This window comes from Triturus cristatus, chromosome 2_1 (assembly GCF_964204655.1).
Source record: "Triturus cristatus chromosome 2_1, aTriCri1.1, whole genome shotgun sequence".
Lineage (NCBI taxonomy): Eukaryota > Metazoa > Chordata > Amphibia > Caudata > Salamandridae > Triturus > Triturus cristatus.
The window spans coordinates 14,123,495-14,145,057 of record NC_140581.1 but is presented as its reverse complement, the minus strand read 5'-3'; the positions used below and the strand labels follow the sequence as shown (position 1 = coordinate 14,145,057).

The following is a 21,563-nucleotide window of genomic DNA, read 5'->3' as shown; positions in this document are numbered from 1 at the left end:
GTTGATGCCGCAAAGATTATAAAATCTTAGTGATAGCTATATTGAAGGAGAACTTAAAGGTAAGTGCTACTAGGAATCTGATCCAATAAACAAGCGCCAAACACGACTGTTTCAGTGGCGAAGGGATAATCAGTGTTGAAAATATAATTAGTAAAAAACAGGGCCAATCCGCAAAGACATTTATGATTACTTGGAGTAGTACTCCGGTAGCATTTAATGGGGTAAATTACATGGGCATTTATGAGTACGTGAATGAGTATTACCATAGTATGGTTTGGGCACAGTCACAAAGGTGTTCATGAGTATGTGAAATAGTACGCTTGTGGTATTTTATGGGACCAATCAAAAAGGCGTTCATGAGTATGTGAAATAGTACGCCTGTGGTATTTTATGGGACCAATCACAAAGGCATTCATGAGTATGTGAAATAGTACGCCTGTGGTATTTTATGGGACCAATCACAAAGGCGTTCATGAGTATGTGAAATAGTACTCCTGTGGTATTTTATGGGACCAATCACAAAGGTGTTCATGAGAATGTGAAATAGTACTCCTGTGGTATTTTATGGGCACAGTCACAAAGGCGTTCATGCGCATGCGAAATAGTACGCCTGTGGTATTTTATGGGACCAATCACAAGGGCGTTCATGCGTATGTGAAATAGTACGCCTGTGGTATTTTATGGGACCAATCACAAAGGCGTTCATGAGTATGTGAAATAGTACGCCTGTGGTATTTTATGGGACCAATCACAAAAGCGTTCATGCACATGTGAAATAGTATGCCTGTGGTATTTTATGGGACCAGTCACAAAGGCGTTCATGAGTATGTGAAATAGTACGCCTGTGGTATTTTATGGAACCAATCACAAAGGCGTTCATGCGTATGTGAAATAGTAAGCCTGTGGTATTTTATGGGACCAATCACAAAGGCGTTCATGCGTATGTGAAATAGTACACCTGTGGTATTTTATGGGACCAATCACAAAGGCGTTCATGAGTATGTGAAATAGTACGCCTGTGGTATTTTATGGGACCAATCACAAAGGCGTTCATGAGTATGTGAAATAGTACGCCTGTGGTATTTTATGGGACCAATCACAAAGGCGTTCATGAGTATGTGAAATAGTACGCCTGTGGTATTTTATGGGACCAATCACCAAGGCATTCATGAGTATGTGAAATAGTACGCCTGTGGTATTTTATGGGACCAATCACAAAGGCGTTCATGAATATGTGAAATAGTACGCCTGTGGTATGTTATGGAACCAATCACAAAGGCGTTCATGAGCATGTGAAATAGTACGCCTGTGGTATTTTATGGGACCAATCACAAAGGCGTTCATGAGTATGTGAAATAGTACGCCTGTGGTATTTTATGGGACCAATCACAAAGGCGTTCATGAATATGTGAAATAGTACTCCTGTGGTATTTTATGGGACCAATCACAAAGGTGTTCATGAGTATGTGAAATAGTACTCCTGTGGTATTTTATGGGCACAGTCACAAAGGCGTTCATGCGCATGTGAAATAGTACGCCTGTGGTATTTTATGGGACCAATCACAAAGGCGTTCATGAATATGTGAAATAGTACTCCTGTGGTATTTTATGGGACCAATCACAAAGGTGTTCATGAGTATGTGAAATAGTACGCCTGTGGTATTTTATGGAACCAATCACAAAGGCGTTCATGAGCATGTGAAATAGTACGCCTGTAGTAACACTGTGTTTACTCCTGTAGTACTACTTCTCATACCTATAAATACCTCTGTGAATCAGCCCCAGTATTTTTAGGACTGATGATTTTCCATACAAAACCTCATGAAGTGAGTGTGAGCAGAGTTGTAACAAAACCACAAAACCACTTCTTACTGGGCTGGCATGAAGCCTCTTGACTAACTTAGCTGGACAGCTATCCTTTCGAGCCTCTGGAAGCAGGAGTATTTAGAAGTCTGATGTGAGTCCAGCGGTCTGATCTGCAGGAACGCTTGAGCGGATAGTCCACCAAATACTGCAGATCCTTCATATGGCAGACACGTGTCTGCAGACCATCCTCAGACTTGGCCAAGTACCTAAATGCGCTCCACCAGACATGTTCTAGGACCAGCCGTCCAGTCTGGTGCGGCTTGCCCACCACCATGGCTGGCGGAACTCCGCAAGCTGTGACAGGTGTGAGGCTGCGGTGAGGCTCCATTGTCTTACGAGGCACTCTTCATCCCAGTAGGGACTGTATATGTAGAAAGCACAGGAAGGAACCCTGTTATATGGCTTGATTGTCAGAACATAGATGTGTCAGTCTTAGAAGAGGTCGTGAAGCGGAAGCATCTCAGAGGCGGCCTCTCCTGCCAGGGAGGCTTTGCTGCCCTAGGGTTACTGCCCGAGGGTTGCTGCCCCAGGGTTGCTGCCCCAGGGTTGCTGCCCTAGGGTTGCTGCACCAGGTTTGCTGCCCCAGGGTTACTGCCCGAGGGTTGCTGCCCCAGGGTTGCTGCCCCAGGGTTGCTGCCCCAGGGTTGCTGCCCCAGGCTTACTGTCCCAGGGTTACTGCCCCAGGGTTGCTGCCCCAGGGTTGCTGCCCCAGGGTTGCTGCCCCAGAGTTGCTGCCCCAGGGTTGCTGCCCCAGGGTTGCTGCCCCAGGGTTACTGCCCGAGGGTTGCTGCCCCAGGGTTACTGCCCGAGGGTTGCTGCCCCAGGGATGCTGCCCCAGGGTTACTGCCCCAGGGTTACTGCCCCAGGGTTGCTGCCCCAGGGTTGCTGCCCCAGGCTTACTGTCCCAGGCTTACTGCCCCAGGGTTGCTGCCCCAGGCTTACTGCCCCAGGGTTGCTGCCCCAGGGTTACTGCCCCAGGGTTGCGTCCCCAGGGTTGCTGCACCAGGGTTACTGTCCCAGGGTTGCTGCCCCAGGGTTACTGCCCCAGGGTTGCTGCCCCAGGGTTGCTGCCCCAGGGTTACTGCACCAGGGTTGCTGCCCCAGGCTTACTGTCCCAGGGTTGCTGCACCAGGTTTGCTGCCCCAGGGTTACTGCCCCAGGGTTGCTAGCCCAGGGTTGCTGCCCCAGGGTTACTGCCCCAGGGTTGCTGCCCTGTGAAGCTCCTAGGCACCCCAAGGACTGGCCCTGGGTTTCCTGTTTATCCAAAAGAGTGGCAGGACTTACCCTAGATATATGCTGTGCCAATGGTAAGTAACGCACTCAGGTTGTGCCCTTCACTGACACTGCTCCTTAAGAGGAGAGAAGAGAGATGGACAAATTTCAACAGACAGAATTGAGGGGAGTGTCCCGAAATCACAATAGGGAGACCCCCAATTCTGAACACCCACAGGCATAGCGAGTCCTGCAACCATTCAGAAGGCTAAAACCCCACAGGAGTAGGTTGGAGAGTTCCCCCATATCTTCGGTCTCCGACATAGAGGAACTCGTGCTTAATTTGTGCTGTTGTGTGCAGGTGGTGGGCACCAGTGCTCATTTTCGGCCATAAGGAATTCGATTTCAGAGCAAGAGACAAGTCAAGAAGGGGAGAAAATGAATGAAGAGAAAAATAGGAGAACAGTGACAAATGATGAAAGTAGGAATGAAAATGAACCTGCAAGAGTGAGACAGGGAAAAGAGAAGGTTAGGGGTGGAAGAAAGAGGCATAAAGTAGAATCAAGAATGGGCAGCTTGGTATTCATGAGATAAAGAGACAAGAAGTGTAGGGTGGTGGAAGAAAGAGGCTTGAGGTAGAAGCAAGACAAGGCAGCCTTGGTATTCATGATGTAAGGATACAGAGGATGCAGGGCAGTGAAAGAAAGAGGCATGTGATAGAAGCAAGACGAGGAGGCCCTAATATTCATGAAATGAAGAGACAAGAAGTGTCAGGTGGTGGAAGAAAGAGTCCAGAGGTGGACTTACGACTGGGTACTCAGCAGACCCGGCAGTGAAGCGCATGGCTCTGTGTTTTTTCTATTTTTACAAATTAAGCTGCGCCAGAAGCCCACATTGTTGCAAACTGCAAAGTCATCCTGTGTGCCCCGTGCACCCCTATTTTTTCGGACTGGTACTGGTGGTAACTGGCTGACTGTCCCTGGACTCTGCCTAACCAGGCCCTGGGCCAGTTCTATGCAGAAAACACACTTAGAATACAGAAAAGAAACCTACATGCACTGGGGTACACTATGGGTTAGGGTACTCCTATGAGTAGCATGACCTACCCCATAAGTCCTAGTACTTATTTGGACAGTGGGATTACAACTTCCTTTAAGTCTCTAGTATATAATAGGGCATGGCCGTTTAGAGGCCAGCAGCCCTTTCTGCACTGCTGAAGCCTGAGGTCAGTTTAAAAGCAGCCAGCACTGTGTTGTGGAACTGCTTTTAAATATAAATTGTGACCAAACTCAACTTTGGTGTTTGGGGCAAGTACACATTAATAAACCAGAATATTTTGGCATATTGTGTACCCACAGGGTCTCCCTGGGGTAACCGTGGGATGAGGGGTTCCCTCATAAAATAGGTTTGATATGCCCTGGGGTAACGGCAATTGCACATTTCACTTCCCTCACTGGTCGGAGCACTGTGGAGTGAGGATCTGCACTCTTTTTGCATATTCAGGACCCCTAAAAACTCACCCTAGGTGTCCCGGGGCGGGGGGTCATGTGGCGATAAGCAGGGGCCATATAAAAGATGTTTTATGCGCCCTGGTGTTGGAGAAGTTGCACATTTCATTTTCCCCATTGTAGATCCCCAGCCACAGAGATTAACATTGCAATAGTTTAATAATGCATAACTATCTCTTGGAAATACAGCAAATATAATTCAAGCATTCAAAAGAATTCTATTGATATGCTATTGTTGAATTTACCCTGAAATATACAGAAAAGAAGTTACAAGACTTTCTTGACTGTAAGCCATAGTTCAGCCTTCTTGTGCACTTCCCTGATTAGGAAAAAGTTACCAGGATTAGCCAGGCTGCTTTGATGAAGTGATAAGTGGCTCACCCAGTGAGACGCTAATCTGTTGGAAAGAGCTCTGCTACAGAGGAATGCCAGAGCATGGGGGAGGGGTCGTAAACCATGGAGGTTCAAAGAAGGATAGAACAGGCAGGGACTGCCAGAGCATGGGGGAGGGGTCGTAAACCATGGAGGTTCAAAGAAGGATAGAACAGGCAGGGAATGCCAGAGCATGGGGAGGGGTCGTAAACCATGGAGGTTCAAAGAAGGATAGGACAGGCAGGGAATGCCAGAGCATAGCGTAGGGGTCGTAAACCATGGAGGTTCAAAGAAGGATAGGACAAGCAGGGAATGCCAGAGCATGGGGGAGGGGTCGTAAACCATGGAGGTTCAAAGAAGGATAGGACTGGCAGGGAATGCCAGAGCATGGGGAGGGGTAGTAAACCATGGAGGTTCAAAGAAGGATAGGACAGGCAGGGAATGCCAGAGCATGGGGGAGGGGTCGTAAACCATGGAGGTTCAAAGAAGGATAGGATAGGCAGGGAATACCAGAGCATGGGGAGGGGTCGTAAACCATGGAGGTTCAAAGAAGGATAGGACAGGCAGGGAATGCCAGAGCATGGGGGGGGGTCATAAACCATGGAGGTTCAAAGAAGGATAGGATAGGCAGGGAATGCCAGAGCATGGGGGAGGGGTTGTAAACCACGGAGGTTCAAAGAAGGATAGAACAGGCAGGGAATGCCAGAGCATGGGGGAGGGGTCATAAACCATGGAGGTTCAAAACAGGATAGGACAGGCAGGGAATGCCAGAGCAGGGAGGAGTCATAAACCATGGAGGTTCAAAGGATAGGACAGGCAGGGAATGCCAGAGCATGGGGGAGGGGTCGTAAACCATGGAGGTTCAAAGCAGGATAGGACAGGCAGGGAATGCCAGAGCATGGGGGAGGGGTCGTAAACCATGGAGGTTCAAAGGGGGATAGGACAGGCAGGGAATGCCAGAGCATGGGGGAGGGGCCGTAAACCATGGAGGTTCAAAGAAGGATAGGCCAGGCAGGGAATGCCAGAGCATGGGGGAGGGGCCGTAAACCATGGAGGTTCAAAGAAGGATAGGCCAGGCAGGGAATGCCAGAGCATGGGGAGGGGTCGTAAACCATTGAGGTTCAAAGAAGGATAGGACAGACAGGGAATGCCAGAGCATGGGGAGGGGTAGTAAACCATGGAGGTTCAAAGAAGGATAGGACAGGCAGGGAATGCCAGAGCATGGGGGAGGGGTCGTAAACCATGGAGGTTCAAAGAAGGATAGGACAGGCAGGGAATGCCAGAGCATGGGGGAGGGTTCGTAAACCATGGAGGTTCAAAGAAGGATAGAACAGGCAAGGACTGGCAGAGCATAGCGTAGGGGTCGTAAACCATGGAGGTTCAAAGAAGGATAGGACAAGCAGGGAATGCCAGAGCATGGGGGAGGGGTCGTAAACCATGGAGGTTCAAAGAAGGATAGGACTGGCAGGGAATGCCAGAGCATGGGGAGAGGTAGTAAACCATGGAGGTTCAAAGAAGGATAGGACAGGCAGGGAATGCCAGAGCATGGGGGAGGGGTCGTAAACCATGGAGGTTCAAAGAAGGATAGGATAGGCAGGGAATGCCAGAGCATGGGGAGGGGTCGTAAACCATGGAGGTTCAAAGAAGGATAGGACAGGCAGGGAATGCCAGAGCATGGGGGAGGGGTCATAAACCATCGAGGTTCAAAGAAGGATAGGATAGGCAGGGAATGCCAGAGCATGGGGGAGGGGTTGTAAACCACGGAGGTTCAAAGAAGGATAGAACAGGCAGGGAATGCCAGAGCATGGGGGAGGGGTCATAAACCATGGAGGTTCAAAACAGGATAGGACAGGCAGGGAATGCCAGAGCAGGGAGGAGTCATAAACCATGGAGGTTCAAAGGATAGGACAGGCAGGGAATGCCAGAGCAGGGAGGAGTCATAAACCATGGAGGTTCAAAGAAGGATAGAACAGGCAGGGACTGGCAGAGCATAGCGTAGGGGTCGTAAACCATGGAGGTTCAAAGAAGGATAGGACAAGCAGGGAATGCCAGAGCATGGGGGAGGGGTCGTAAACCATGGAGGTTCAAAGAAGGATAGGACTGGCAGGGAATGCCAGAGCATGGGGAGGGGTAGTAAACCATGGAGGTTCAAAGAAGGATAGGACAGGCAGGGAATGCCAGAGCATGGGGGAGGGGTCGTAAACCATGGAGGTTCAAAGAAGGATAGGATAGGCAGGGAATGCCAGAGCATGGGGAGGGGTCGTAAACCATGGAGGTTCAAAGAAGGATAGGACAGGCAGGGAATGCCAGAGCATGGGGGAGGGGTCATAAACCATGGAGGTTCAAAGAAGGATAGGATAGGCAGGGAATGCCAGAGCATGGGGGAGGGGTTGTAAACCACGGAGGTTCAAAGAAGGATAGAACAGGCAGGGAATACCAGAGCATGGGGGAGGGGTCATAAACCATGGAGGTTCAAAACAGGATAGGACAGGCAGGGAATGCCAGAGCAGGGAGGAGTCATAAACCATGGAGGTTCAAAGGATAGGACAGGCAGGGAATGCCAGAGCATGGGGGAGGGGTCGTAAACCATGGAGGTTCAAAGCAGGATAGGACAGGCAGGGAATGCCAGAGCATGGGGGAGGGGTCGTAAACCATGGAGGTTCAAAGGGGGATAGGACAGGCAGGGAATGCCAGAGCATGGGGGAGGGGCCGTAAACCATGGAGGTTCAAAGAAGGATAGGCCAGGCAGGGAATGCCAGAGCATGGGGGAGGGGCCGTAAACCATGGAGGTTCAAAGAAGGATAGGCCAGGCAGGGAATGCCAGAGCATGGGGAGGGGTCGTAAACCATGGAGGTTCAAAGAAGGATAGGACAGACAGGGAATGCCAGAGCATGGGGAGGGGTAGTAAACCATGGAGGTTCAAAGAAGGATAGGACAGGCAGGGAATGCCAGAGCATGGGGGAGGGGTCGTAAACCATGGAGGTTCAAAGAAGGATAGGACAGGCAGGGAATGCCAGAGCATGGGGGAGGGTTCGTAAACCATGGAGGTTCAAAGAAGGATAGAACAGGCAAGGACTGGCAGAGCATAGCGTAGGGGTCGTAAACCATGGAGGTTCAAAGAAGGATAGGACAAGCAGGGAATGCCAGAGCATGGGGGAGGGGTCGTAAACCATGGAGGTTCAAAGAAGGATAGGACTGGCAGGGAATGCCAGAGCATGGGGAGGGGTAGTAAACCATGGAGGTTCAAAGAAGGATAGGACAGGCAGGGAATGCCAGAGCATGGGGGAGGGGTCGTAAACCATGGAGGTTCAAAGAAGGATAGGATAGGCAGGGAATGCCAGAGCATGGGGAGGGGTCGTAAACCATGGAGGTTCAAAGAAGGATATGACAGGCAGGGAATGCCAGAGCATGGGGGAGGGGTCATAAACCATGGAGGTTCAAAGAAGGATAGGATAGGCAGGGAATGCCAGAGCATGGGGGAGGGGTTGTAAACCACGGAGGTTCAAAGAAGGATAGAACAGGCAGGGAATGCCAGAGCATGGGGGAGGGGTCATAAACCATGGAGGTTCAAAACAGGATAGGACAGGCAGGGAATGCCAGAGCAGGGAGGAGTCATAAACCATGGAGGTTCAAAGGATAGGACAGGCAGGGAATGCCAGAGCAGGGAGGAGTCATAAACCATGGAGGTTCAAAGAAGGATAGAACAGGCAGGGACTGGCAGAGCATAGCGTAGGGGTCGTAAACCATGGAGGTTCAAAGAAGGATAGGACAAGCAGGGAATGCCAGAGCATGGGGGAGGGGTCGTAAACCATGGAGGTTCAAAGAAGGATAGGACTGGCAGGGAATGCCAGAGCATGGGGAGGGGTAGTAAACCATGGAGGTTCAAAGAAGGATAGGACAGGCAGGGAATGCCAGAGCATGGGGGAGGGGTCGTAAACCATGGAGGTTCAAAGAAGGATAGGATAGGCAGGGAATGCCAGAGCATGGGGAGGGGTCGTAAACCATGGAGGTTCAAAGAAGGATAGGACAGGCAGGGAATGCCAGAGCATGGGGGAGGGGTCATAAACCATGGAGGTTCAAAGAAGGATAGGATAGGCAGGGAATGCCAGAGCATGGGGGAGGGGTTGTAAACCACGGAGGTTCAAAGAAGGATAGAACAGGCAGGGAATGCCAGAGCATGGGGGAGGGGTCATAAACCATGGAGGTTCAAAACAGGATAGGACAGGCAGGGAATGCCAGAGCAGGGATGATGAATTCAGGCCCCAGCTAGGCCCGCAAGACATAAGGGTTCGCTCCCCTGTAACGGAATCTATAAGGAAGTTGGCACGGAAACTGCAAAGTACAAAAACAGCATTTATTAACCCTTAAGGGTGGTCCTACAATCCACACAACACTCTTCAGTATTGCATAGAGTAGCACAAAGAACTTGCGTACATGGTCCCCTTTTATACACATTAGAGGGGCTCATAAGTGGGTGGATACAACATGAGGCCGAAGAACATTACCATTTATGGTCATTCTCGATACTGAATCAATACATGGGCGGAGCCAACACACTCCTTGAGCCCGCGAACACATGGTCAAGCAAGGCTAACTAGTAACAGATGTGGTCAAGTCTGGGCATGCGCCAGATGGACAGAAGGGCTATTTATAGACTGTTACTGGGCAGATTACAAGAGCAACTAACACAGAGATCGGACTCTCCTCGTGGCGAACACGTGGCAGCATGACAACACAAAATGGAGTCCAAACTTCGGTCAACATAACGGAGAAAACATGATCGTAAGGGAAAGCATTAATGTCTTTGGTAAATGCTTAATCACATTGCTGTTTCAAGTTACAACAGACGACCCTTTCAGCATTTACTGAAGACATCCGGTTTACCAGAATAATCATCATATATGTCAATGGTCATCATTCCTTCAACCTCTTTAGCCAGACGCTTCTGATGAGCAACATCGGCAATAGCTTTCTTATCTGGGATGCAGAATGAAATGCATACAGAACAGAACAATGGTCCACATTGAACACACATACAAAAAAGGAACAGAACTGCTATAATAATACAGAGACCAGTTAAGAGCTTCCATCCCCAGGCAGTAACCAATGCCCAAAACCATCCAGAAAAGGACCAAGTGCCGTTTTCTGCGTGGATTTCAGCTGCTATTTTATGCAGCTTATTAATGGCGTTATAAACTGATGGCGTATGATCAGGGATGAACACACAGCAGCTACTTCCAATAATTTTACAAGCTCCACCTCGATCAGCTAACATTACATCTAATACCATACGATTCTGCAATGCAACAATCCTAGTGATTTGTAACTCTTCCGTAAGATTCCCAAGAGCAGCAGCAGTCTGATTTGTTACAGCTTCTACCACTCTTGTTAATCTTCGGATCTTCCTACTATTCAAAGCGGCTCCAACAAAGAAAAACAGTCCTAAGTTAAAATCAATATACTGCTGCAAGCTGGTATCAGTCTGATCCACATCATCAATCGATAGAGTACGTTTATACCTATTTACAGTCACATTATTCAACAATTTCAAATCTTTATGATAAGATGCGGGTGCTAGGAATACAGGAGGTAATAGGAATGATACATAGCATACCCCAGACCACCCCGCCGGCAAACGGTAATAACCTTTATTTCCACACACAAAGTAGGTATTATGGGACGCTAGGAAGGTACTATTATTCAATCCATCAATGTTCAAGACAGTGATACAATCACTGACACCAACAGGGATAAAACCCACACTCTGGACACACAGGTCCGCTTGAGCTTGTGCCACTTGGATCACAAATTTGTCCTTCCCCACAGTGTCTCTGGTGTTCGTGAAGATATAGGGAATGGATTCATTGTCTGGTCGGTACTCTTCCCATTCCCAAATTGTCCCATTCGCTTGCGGATATCCATTTTTATCCTGATGACATTCTTTATTGAGTCTGAAAAGCAATCGTCCCACTGTCGGTTTCCGAGTGGCAAACAGCAAAGTGTACCATGCTCTACAAGAGCCATTATGAGAGAAAGGAAGTGGTATGAATGGCGTACCTCCTTTCTTCTGATGGGCTGGCATCATCCCACATATCCAACAGTTCGTAGCGTTCGTAGCAACGTGGGTATGATGCAGCATCTGAATGAAAGTGTTATTCAAATAGGACTGTCGATGCTTCAACTCTTGATATGGTAATGTATAAAAGTAGTGCTCCGCAGGCACTGGAGTCGTCAACACAAGTGTTTTCCGAGCAGGAGTTACCTCCTCCACAAACCATGTGGCTATCCCAACAATAGCTACTGTCAGCATGAACCCCGATGCACAAAGGATTTTCTTCTTCTCCATGTCAAAAAGAACAATACCCTGATATCTTCCTGAAACTAATAGGTCTGTCAGAACTCTTCCCCTTGGGCAGCGGTTGATTTCTTCACCAGCGGGCCAAGACGGGTGTCACTACACTAATGCAGGGCTGATCCCCCCCCCTTGCCTCATCGGCTCTCCGTTTCACTAACCTAAGGGCCGTTCTGACAGCATGTCCCGGTACTGGAAACTCACTTCCTTGGTCGAAGATGATATCGCCTTCCTCCAGGAGTCGCGTGGTCCGGAAAGAGCTCCTCAGTGACGTTCGGCTCCCCAGCACGGCCTGTCTCTGCTGCCAGGATTTCTCGTTGATCGGTCAGCACGGCAGGCTCCACCAATCCGGGCGGTACCTTTCGACAGTGCAAGGAATGGATCCAATTCTTCCTGTTCGAGACTCGCACAGCCGTCCTCGTCGCGAGGAGGACCTGCTCAGGGCCCACCCATCTCGGTTCCAAGCTGTTTGTCCTGTCGAAGACTTTCACCATGACATGGTCCCCAGGCCGGAGACCATGTCCTTCGCCGGTAGACCGATCAGGGAGCGCCTCTCGGACCTGTTGATGAATAGAAACCAAGTTATCCGTTAACTGTGCCAGATAATCGCTCATCATTACACAAGGTACATCATACACAGCCTTAGGCCTTGGTGGACCCCAAATGTTCATTGGGCGTCCGAATACGATTTCGTATGGCGTAAGGCCAGTTCGGGAGTGCGGTACTGATCTAATTGACAGTAACGCCAGTGGCAGGGCGTCTGGCCAAGTCAAAGACGTCGAAGCTTGAATTTTAGCGATCTTAAGCTTCAGTGTACCATTATACTTCTCGACTAGTCCTGCAGACTGAGGGTGAAACACGGCGTGGAACTTCTGAGTGATGCCTAGGCCCTTCAAGACATACTTTATAACATCCGCTACAAAGTGAGGCCCATTATCACTCCACAGAAGTCTACAGACGCCGTATCGAGGGAAAAACTCTTTCAGCAGCAGCTTCGCTGTAGTCATTGCAGTATTGTCTTTCGTAGGGTACGCCTCAACCCATTTACTGAAGGCGCAAACCACTACTAGGACATACTTCAAATTGTTACAGCGCTCAAGCTGGATGTAATCCATCTGCAGAACCTCGAAGGGTGCAGTGGGTGTCGCAAATCCTCCTGCTGGAGTTCGAGTACCCTTTCCTGGGTTATACCTCAGGCAGATCATACAGGTCTGCACCACCCTCTTTGCCGTGCTAGCAATCTCTGGATGCTCCCAGACTTGGGTAAGCAATTTCACAATTGCGGAAGCTCCAACATGTGCTAGCCCATGTGCCATCTGAACCATAGGTTGTACAAAGGCCGTGGGTAATTTCCATCTATCCATCTGCTTATTTCTCCAGCAACCCTCGTCATCCAGTTCTCCCTCGCTAGCCCATTGTTCCCGCTCTTTGTCAGAAGCGGTCCTCTGCATTTCTCGCACTTCCTCCTTCGCATCATGCCATCTCTCCACCTGTGACTTCACTACATACATGGCAGTAGTACCGGGCTGCATCGCAGTCTCCCGTGCTACTCGATCCGCTAACGCATTCCCTTCTCCAACTTTATCAACCACTTTCCTATGGGCGCTACACTTAACAATGGCAATTTTCTTTGGGTACGTCAATGCAGTTAAAAGATTATGAACTAACTCTCCATGCATTATCTGTACTCCATGTGACGTTAAAAACCCTCTCTCCTTCCAGAGTAGGCCGAAGTCGTGCGCTACTCCGAAGGCATAGCGGCTATCTGTGTAAACATTCACACACAATCCTGTACTGAGCTCACATGCTCGTGTTAATGCTATCAGTTCCGCTGCTTGAGCTGACTTCTGTGGTATGCGTGCTGTCTCCACTATCGTTTGCAACGTGGTTATTGCATACGCCGCTGAAGTCGTACCATCTGGTAGCTTCAGGCATGATCCGTCTACCCACAGTTCTCCATCTACATCTGGAAAGGGCGTATCCTGGAGATCAATACGACCCTTTGTTTGTTCCTCAGTCACAAGAATACAATCATGCGCTTTCCGCGCCTCAGGCTGGGTCTCGGGGTATGGCAATAATGTGGCCGGGTTTAACGTTACGCACCTTTTCAACGTAATATGAGGAGCCAAGAGCGTCAACTCATATCCCGTTAAACGGGCACTGGTCAAATGCTGTGTCTTTGTTTGATTAAGCAGGGCATCAACAGCATGGGGAACTAACACCAACAGCTTATGGGATAACACAATTCCCTCACTTTGGCGTATTGACACAGCTGTCGCCGCAACCGAGCGAAAACACCCTGGTAATGCTCGGGCGACAGGATCAAGTACGGCCGAAAAGTATGCACAAGGGCGTTGCTTATCGCCATGCATCTGCACTAAAACAGATAATGCACATCCATCTTTCTCATGCACATACAGCGAAAAGGGTTTTGCATAATCAGGGGTCCCTAACACTGGTGCTGAACAAAGGGCCTGTCGCAGTTGCTGAAAAGCAGCATCACACTCATCTGACCAAGGGATTGGGATAGGCGTGTCTTTTGTCAAGAGAGCTAGCAATGGCTTAGCTATGTGTGAAAACCCCAATATCCACTGTCTACAAAAAGAAACAAGGCCCAAAAATGCACGCACATCCTTCTGTGTGGATGGTCTCGGTGTGTCCAAAATTACTTGAATACGATCCGGTGTGAGTGCACGCCCCTCCTTAGACAAAAGGTGACCCAAATACGTCACCTTTGGTCTACAGAATTGCAATTTCTTCCGAGATACCTTATGATTGTGGGATGCTAAAAAGGAAAGTAAGGATAACGTGCTTTTCTCACACAACTCCAGGGTGTCAGCCGCCAGCAAGATCCGCCCGACCTACTGCCAAACTAGCGTTCACGAAGAAGCTATCGGTATTCTCCCTCGCTGCAGATCAGGACATCTGTTCTCAAAACGAGACGCCTGTTATCTACACAGTATCAGTTCAAAGCACCCTTCAGCGTTCTGCTGACCCGTGTAATACAGCATAAGAATCCTGCTGCATTAAGAAAATATTCTGAATTTATGAATGAATACCCAGTCAGTCCCAATCAATTGATCTCCATACCTGAAAAGCCATCCAAAAAATAGAACAGGTTCCAAGATCATCGCTAGCATTACCCTGCAACGTTTTTCAGCCACTATGAAATTATATTACCTATAGCACTGCACCATGTATCAGGCTGTTTATGCTATCTCCTGACAACTCCTTCATTTGCTATCCACACGCTAGACTGCCTTTTGAAGAATTGTGGCTTTTCCTGACGAAGGCGTACTTTTCGCCGAAACGCGCGTAGAAGACTAACCATATGGCCACTGATCTGTTTTAATTTTTTACTGTTGCTTGATAAATATTATCACATTGATTGTTTATATTATGTATAAATGCACTGTTAAATTGCTTTTTTTATTGATTTGGTTTTTGATTCTGTGAGAATCATATTAACAATAAACACTAATGTGAATACCTTTTAAAAAAATCTGTTTTGGCTATACTATTTGGACACATCTTAAATATCAACCTAGTAATTACGTCAATTGCCTAGGAAGTTACTATTGCATTGTGTTATACCCTGTCCTAGGAATTATATTTCATTTCCTTATATTCAGGGGGTCCCTGTTATTCACACAAAAAAAAAAAAAAAAAAAAAAAAAAGCCGCCAGCAAGATGTCATCGACATATTGAATGAGGGCGACCCCCTCGAGCAGAACAAAGGAATCCAACTGTCGTTTCAAAGCCTGACTGTAAATACTAGGGCTTTCTGTGTAGCCCTGGGGGATCCTACAAAAACGATAAGATCTATTATTTAAAGTGAACCCAAAAAGATATCGACTATCGGGGTGAATGGGAATGGAAAAGAAGGCATTTTTCAAATCAATCACTGAGAACATGGTCGCCGTAGGTGGGACCAAGGTAAGCAACGTCGTGATATCGGAAACCACTGGGTACTGAGGTATCACGATCTTGTTTACCTCTCTCAAATCAATTATAAACCGATAGACCTTAGCATCCGTGTCCTTTTTCAGAATGGGGAGAATCGGGCTGTTACAGATATTATAGGGAACTTCTTCCACTACTCCCACTGCGATCAAATCTTGCACAATCTGTATGAGAGCCTCCTCGCCCTCCTGGGAAATACGATACTGCGGGAGGCGTGGTAACACCGCCCCCTCCTGGACACTAATGTGGACCGGAGGAATCACCATTTGTCCCACATCTGTGTCCGAAGTCGCCCATAAAGCGCGAGGGAGGGTAGCTAGCAACGCATCCTCTGATATCGCACACATCCGCTCAGACCGGGGGTAGTTGTCATTTAAGATCACCCTCACACCCTCAGGGGAGCAGCGGATCGTAGCCCTAAAATGCTTTAACATATCAAGGCCCATAATGTTATCCGGTGTGTACGGAGCAAGCAGAAACGGACAGGGCGCAGAAAAAGAATCAACCTTAAATGTAAGGGGCTGTGAAAGAGGGCTTCGGGAGAGCGTACCGTCAAACCCTACCGATGTAACCATTAAGCCGGATGGGGGAGCCCCCGGAACCAAGTGCCTAGACAATGCACTACGTGTCGCTCCTGTGTCCACTAGGAACTGATCAGTAGAGCCTAAAACCTCAGCCGATACATAAGGACCCGTCTGATCGACCGGCACCTCAACTGATTCGTACCCCCATCCAACGCATTCCTATGCATGCTGAGAATCACGATATCCCGATCGGTCAATCTCCGACACGTGATACTGATGCTGGCGATCGAAAACATTTGATCTATCTCGGTGCTGCCCAGCAGTGTCAAAACGGACATTATCGTTAGAATTCCCTTTAGAACTCGAGAAACCCCCTCTACCTCTCGGGCCACCCGAAGTATGCCCCTGACGCGAAGCACGCAACACTGGGCAATCCCTGGCCCAATGGCCCGATTGCTTACAATACGCACACTGGTTCCTATTCAAATCAAATCGGCCCGAGGGGGGACCATAAGATCCTCCCCTTCCTCTATTATTACCCCGTCGGGGCGGGCCATATACTTGCGCCAACATCACCTTTGTTTTTAAATCCTTTGACTTCTTCTCCTCCTGGCCCTTCGCTTCGTGCTCCTGACGCTCATAATACTGAGCGATAGTCAGGAGCGCCGTCGGGGTCGCGGAGGACCAAGAACTCTCGCTCGCTTTTAGACGGGCCGCAACCGCCGGTAGCAGATTGGCCACATATTTGTCCGCGAAAAGGTGGCGGCCCGTTTCGTCAGTAAGCGACTGGCCACTAAAGTCATGAAACGTTTCTTCGAAGCGCGTGAAAAAATCTGCAACTGACTCGTCAGCTGTCTGTTTACATGCAGTTAACATATTCCAGTCAATCTTTTTAGGGGGGATAATTGTTTTCAACTTAGCCACAATAGCAGCAGGGAGGTCTAAAATATTCTGGGGTGGTTTCTGTGCGGGCTTCCTCTCCCTGTCCTCATCCTCAAGCTCAGACCACCGGGCTTTGAAGGCCACTGTATCATCTACCCTTCGGACAGATCGCCACGTATCCGGCGGTAGGATAAGGCCAAAGAACAGGTCTATATCCGCTAAGGTCTGACTCATGATGCAAGAATTCAGGGCCCCCTCGACTTCTTCGTAGAAGGCCGCTGGATTCTTGCGGGGGTCAGGCAATGCATTCTTTAATGCCATAACATCAGCCCTATGCCACGGAGTATAAACCCAATTATACACGAAATATCCCTTAGCATCGGCGGAGTTAATGTCCGAGCTAGTCCCCGCTCCTTTAGGAGGAACATACAAAGGCGCCGCCTCTCGCATTGGTTTAACATGCACTACGTCATCCTTATCTGACAGGGAGGTGGATGGGTGGCCCCCTGCTGCAAACGAATCCGACTGCTTCTCCTCCTCTGTTTGTTGTTGCGCTTTTTCTCTGAGGGCCAGCACCTCGTCCCGCAAGGCGAACAGCCGCCGAGCCGCATCAGGAGCCTTAGGGGGAGAAAAAACACCGTTACGCAATGCTTTGGCATCCGAAGACACTTCGTCAGGCTCAAAGACACCGGAACGTTTCCGGAAAGCATCAATCACTTCATCCGCGAAATGACCCAGAAAATACACTTTATCTCTCTCCTGCCACGACCCCCAAGTTTGGAATAATTCCTCCATGGATACCTTGCCCTTAAGTGCACGGAAGGAAATTTGCCGAAGCTCAGCCATCTGCTCGGCCGACAGCATGGACCGTGTGTCTACCTTACCCGAAGCCGGGTCAGAATCTTGCGGCCGCGGAGCGGATGCGCCAACATAAGGGGGCGGAGAGCGATCTAGCAAATAAAAATCATTATCAGCATTATTAAGGACAGGATAAAGTGGCTGCCGAACAACATATTGACCCGAAACTTGTAGCCTACGCTCTTTCTCTTGTCTGTCCGTCTGCTCTCTGTCCTCCCGACGCTTCGCTTCCTGTGCTCGCACATGATCATTCTTCCGCTGTTCTTTATCAAACAGCGCTTTCTCACGCTTCTCTCGCTCACGCACTTCCTTCACCCATAATCGCACACACTCAAACATATCCTGCCGAGCACGTCGCTTACACATACACTGTTCCACATACTCAATCTTACGTATATCAAACGATCCATACAAAGGCCATCGCAACTCAGGATCCTTTTTTGTGTATTTCCTCCATACTGTGCTGTACATTATGGAAGAAAGACCATGCTTCACATACATATCCCTATTAGGAGTCCCCTCTGGGGGAGCTGGAGCAGATTCCTCGAGGTTCAACCGGTTTCCAAAACAGCAGCACCACTTACGAAGTGCGCTGAAAGCAGGCATGCTCAGAAATAATGCAAAATATGCAATATTATAAAAAATGGCACTTAATCGTTGCGCCGTTCAAAGTTTACACAGTTCCGGAGAAATCTCTCCACATTACCTGCCTATATGTGTTGCAACGCATATATTTTCACAAAGACAAACCCAAAATATGACTAGTCATCACAAATCAAACTCAAATAGCCAGATCAGGCTTCAAAACTCGGAGCAAGTACCGTACAACGGTTCTTACCAATCAAGAGTCCAGATTCCAACTGCCAAGCTCCACAATCGCCCAAACGGCTCTCACGGCAGGACCGACAGAAGAGGTCTCAGTCGATGACCGGCGCCACCCAGACGGTCAGCTCGGAAGGGAAGGAAGAAAAACCTCGGGATGCCAGGGCTAAGACGCCGCTGGCAGTGATCACGTCCCCGGCCAAACTCCTCACCTTCGTCGCGACCAGTCCTTCGAGCATCCGAGTCGCCGATGAGCCCCACGTGACGGGCGCCAATTGATGAATTCAGGCCCCAGCTAGGCCCGCAAGACATAAGGGTTCGCTCCCCTGTAACGGAATCTATAAGGAAGTTGGCACGGAAACTGCAAAGTACAAAAACAGCATTTATTAACCCTTAAGGGTGGTCCTACAATCCACACAACACTCTTCAGTATTGCATAGAGTAGCACAAAGAACTTGCGTACATGGTCCCCTTTTATACACATTAGAGGGGCTCATAAGTGGGTGGATACAACATGAGGCCGAAGAACATTACCATTTATGGTCATTCTCGATACTGAATCAATACATGGGCGGAGCCAACACACTCCTTGAGCCCGCGAACACATGCTCAAGCAAGGCTAACTAGTAACAGATGTGGTCAAGTCTGGGCATGCGCCAGATGGACAGAAGGGCTATTTATAGACTGTTACTGGGCAGATTACAAGAGCAACTAACACAGAGATCGGACTCTCCTCGTGGCGAACACGTGGCAGCATGACAACACAAAATGGAGTCCAAACTTCGGTCAACATAACGGAGAAAACATGATCGTAAGGGAAAGCATTAATGTCTTTGGTAAATGCTTAATCACATTGCTGTTTCAAGTTACAACAGGGAGGAGTCATAAACCATGGAGGTTCAAAGGATAGGACAGGCAGGGAATGCCAGAGCATGGGGGAGGGGTCGTAAACCATGGAGGTTCAAAGCAGGATAGGACAGGCAGGGAATGCCAGAGCATGGGGGAGGGGTCGTAAACCATGGAGGTTCAAAGGGGGATAGGACAGGCAGGGAATGCCAGAGCATGGGGGAGGGGCCGTAAACCATGGAGGTTCAAAGAAGGATAGGCCAGGCAGGGAATGCCAGAGCATGGGGGAGGGGCCGTAAACCATGGAGGTTCAAAGAAGGATAGGCCAGGCAGGGAAAGCCAGAGCATGGGGAGGGGTCGTAAACCATGGAGGTTCAAAGAAGGATAGGACAGACAGGGAATGCCAGAGCATGGGGAGGGGTAGTAAACCATGGAGGTTCAAAGAAGGATAGGACAGGCAGGGAATGCCAGAGCATGGGGGAGGGGTCGTAAACCATGGAGGTTCAAAGAAGGATAGGACAGGCAGGGAATGCCAGAGCATGGGGGAGGGTTCGTAAACCATGGAGGTTCAAAGAAGGATAGAACAGGCAAGGACTGGCAGAGCATAGCGTAGGGGTCGTAAACCATGGAGGTTCAAAGAAGGATAGGACAAGCAGGGAATGCCAGAGCATGGGGGAGGGGTCGTAAACCATGGAGGTTCAAAGAAGGATAGGACTGGCAGGGAATGCCAGAGCATGGGGAGGGGTAGTAAACCATGGAGGTTCAAAGAAGGATAGGACAGGCAGGGAATGCCAGAGCATGGGGGAGGGGTCGTAAACCATGGAGGTTCAAAGAAGGATAGGATAGGCAGGGAATGCCAGAGCATGGGGAGGGGTCGTAAACCATGGAGGTTCAAAGAAGGATAGGACAGGCAGGGAATGCCAGAGCATGGGGGAGGGGTCATAAACCATGGAGGTTCAAAGAAGGATAGGATAGGCAGGGAATGCCAGAGCATGGGGGAGGGGTTGTAAACCACGGAGGTTCAAAGAAGGATAGAACAGGCAGGGAATGCCAGAGCATGGGGGAGGGGTCATAAACCATGGAGGTTCAAAACAGGATAGGACAGGCAGGGAATGCCAGAGCAGGGAGGAGTCATAAACCATGGAGGTTCAAAGGATAGGACAGGCAGGGAATGCCAGAGCATGGGGGAGGGGTCGTAAACCATGGAGCTTCAAAGAAGGATAGGACAGGCAGGGAATGCCAGAGCATGGGGGAGGGGTCGTAACCAGGAGGTTCAAAGAAGAATAGGACAAGCAGGGAATGCCAGAGCATGGGGGTGGGGTCGTAAACCATGGAGGTTCAAAGAAGGATAGGACAGGCAGGGAATGCCAGAGCATGGGGGAGGGGTCGTAAACCATGGAGGTTCAAAGAAGGATAGGACAGGCAGGGAAAGCCCGAGCAAGGGGGAGGGGTTGTAAACCATGGAGGTTCAAAGAAGGATACAACAGGCAGGGAATGCCAGCGTATGGGGGAGGGGTCGTAAACCATTGAGGTTCAAAGAAGGATAGGACAGGCAGGGAATGCCAGAGCATGGGGAGGGGTCGTAAAACATGGAGGTTCAAAGAAAGATAGGCCAGGCAGGGAATGCCAGAGCATGGGGAGGGGTCGTAAAACATGGAGGTTCAAAGAAGGATAGGACAGGCAGGGAATGCCAGAGCATGGGGGAGGGTTCGTAAACCATAGAGGTTCAAAGAAGGATAGAACAGGCAGGGACTGGCAGAGCATGGCGTAGGGGTCGTAAACCATGGAGGTTCAAAGAAGGATAGGACAAGCAGGGAATGCCAGAGCATGGGGGAGGGGTCTTAAACCATGGAGGTTCATAGAAGGATAGGACTGGCAGGGAATGCCAGAGCATGGGGAGGGGTCGTAAACCATGGAGGTTCAAAGAAGGATAGGACAGGCAGGGAATGCCAGAGCATGGGGAGGGGTAGTAAACCATGGAGGTTCAAAGAAGGATAGGACAGGCAGGGAATGCCAGAGCATGGGGAGGGGTCGTAAACCATGGAGGTTCAAAGAAGGATAGGACAGACAGGGAATGCCAGAGCATGGGGAGGGGTAGTAAACCATGGAGGTTCAAAGAAGGATAGGACAGGCAGGGAATGCCAGAGCATGGGGGAGGGGTCGTAAACCATGGAGGTTCAAAGAAGGATAGGACAGGCAGGGAATGCCAGAGCATGGGGGAGGGTTCGTAAACCATGGAGGTTCAAAGAAGGATAGAACAGGCAGGGACTGGCAGAGCATAGCGTAGGGGTCGTAAACCATGGAGGTTCAAAGAAGGATAGGACAAGCAGGGAATGCCAGAGCATGGGGGAGGGGTCG

General features: G+C 49.4%; 1 protein-coding gene across 2 annotated transcripts in view; it reads right to left on the bottom strand.

Annotated features, from left to right (window-relative positions):
• The window catches only part of LOC146863617 (carbonic anhydrase 9-like), an 891,039-nt gene that overhangs the window by 201,755 nt on the left and 667,721 nt on the right, over nt 1-21,563 (bottom strand). The window lies entirely within an intron of this gene.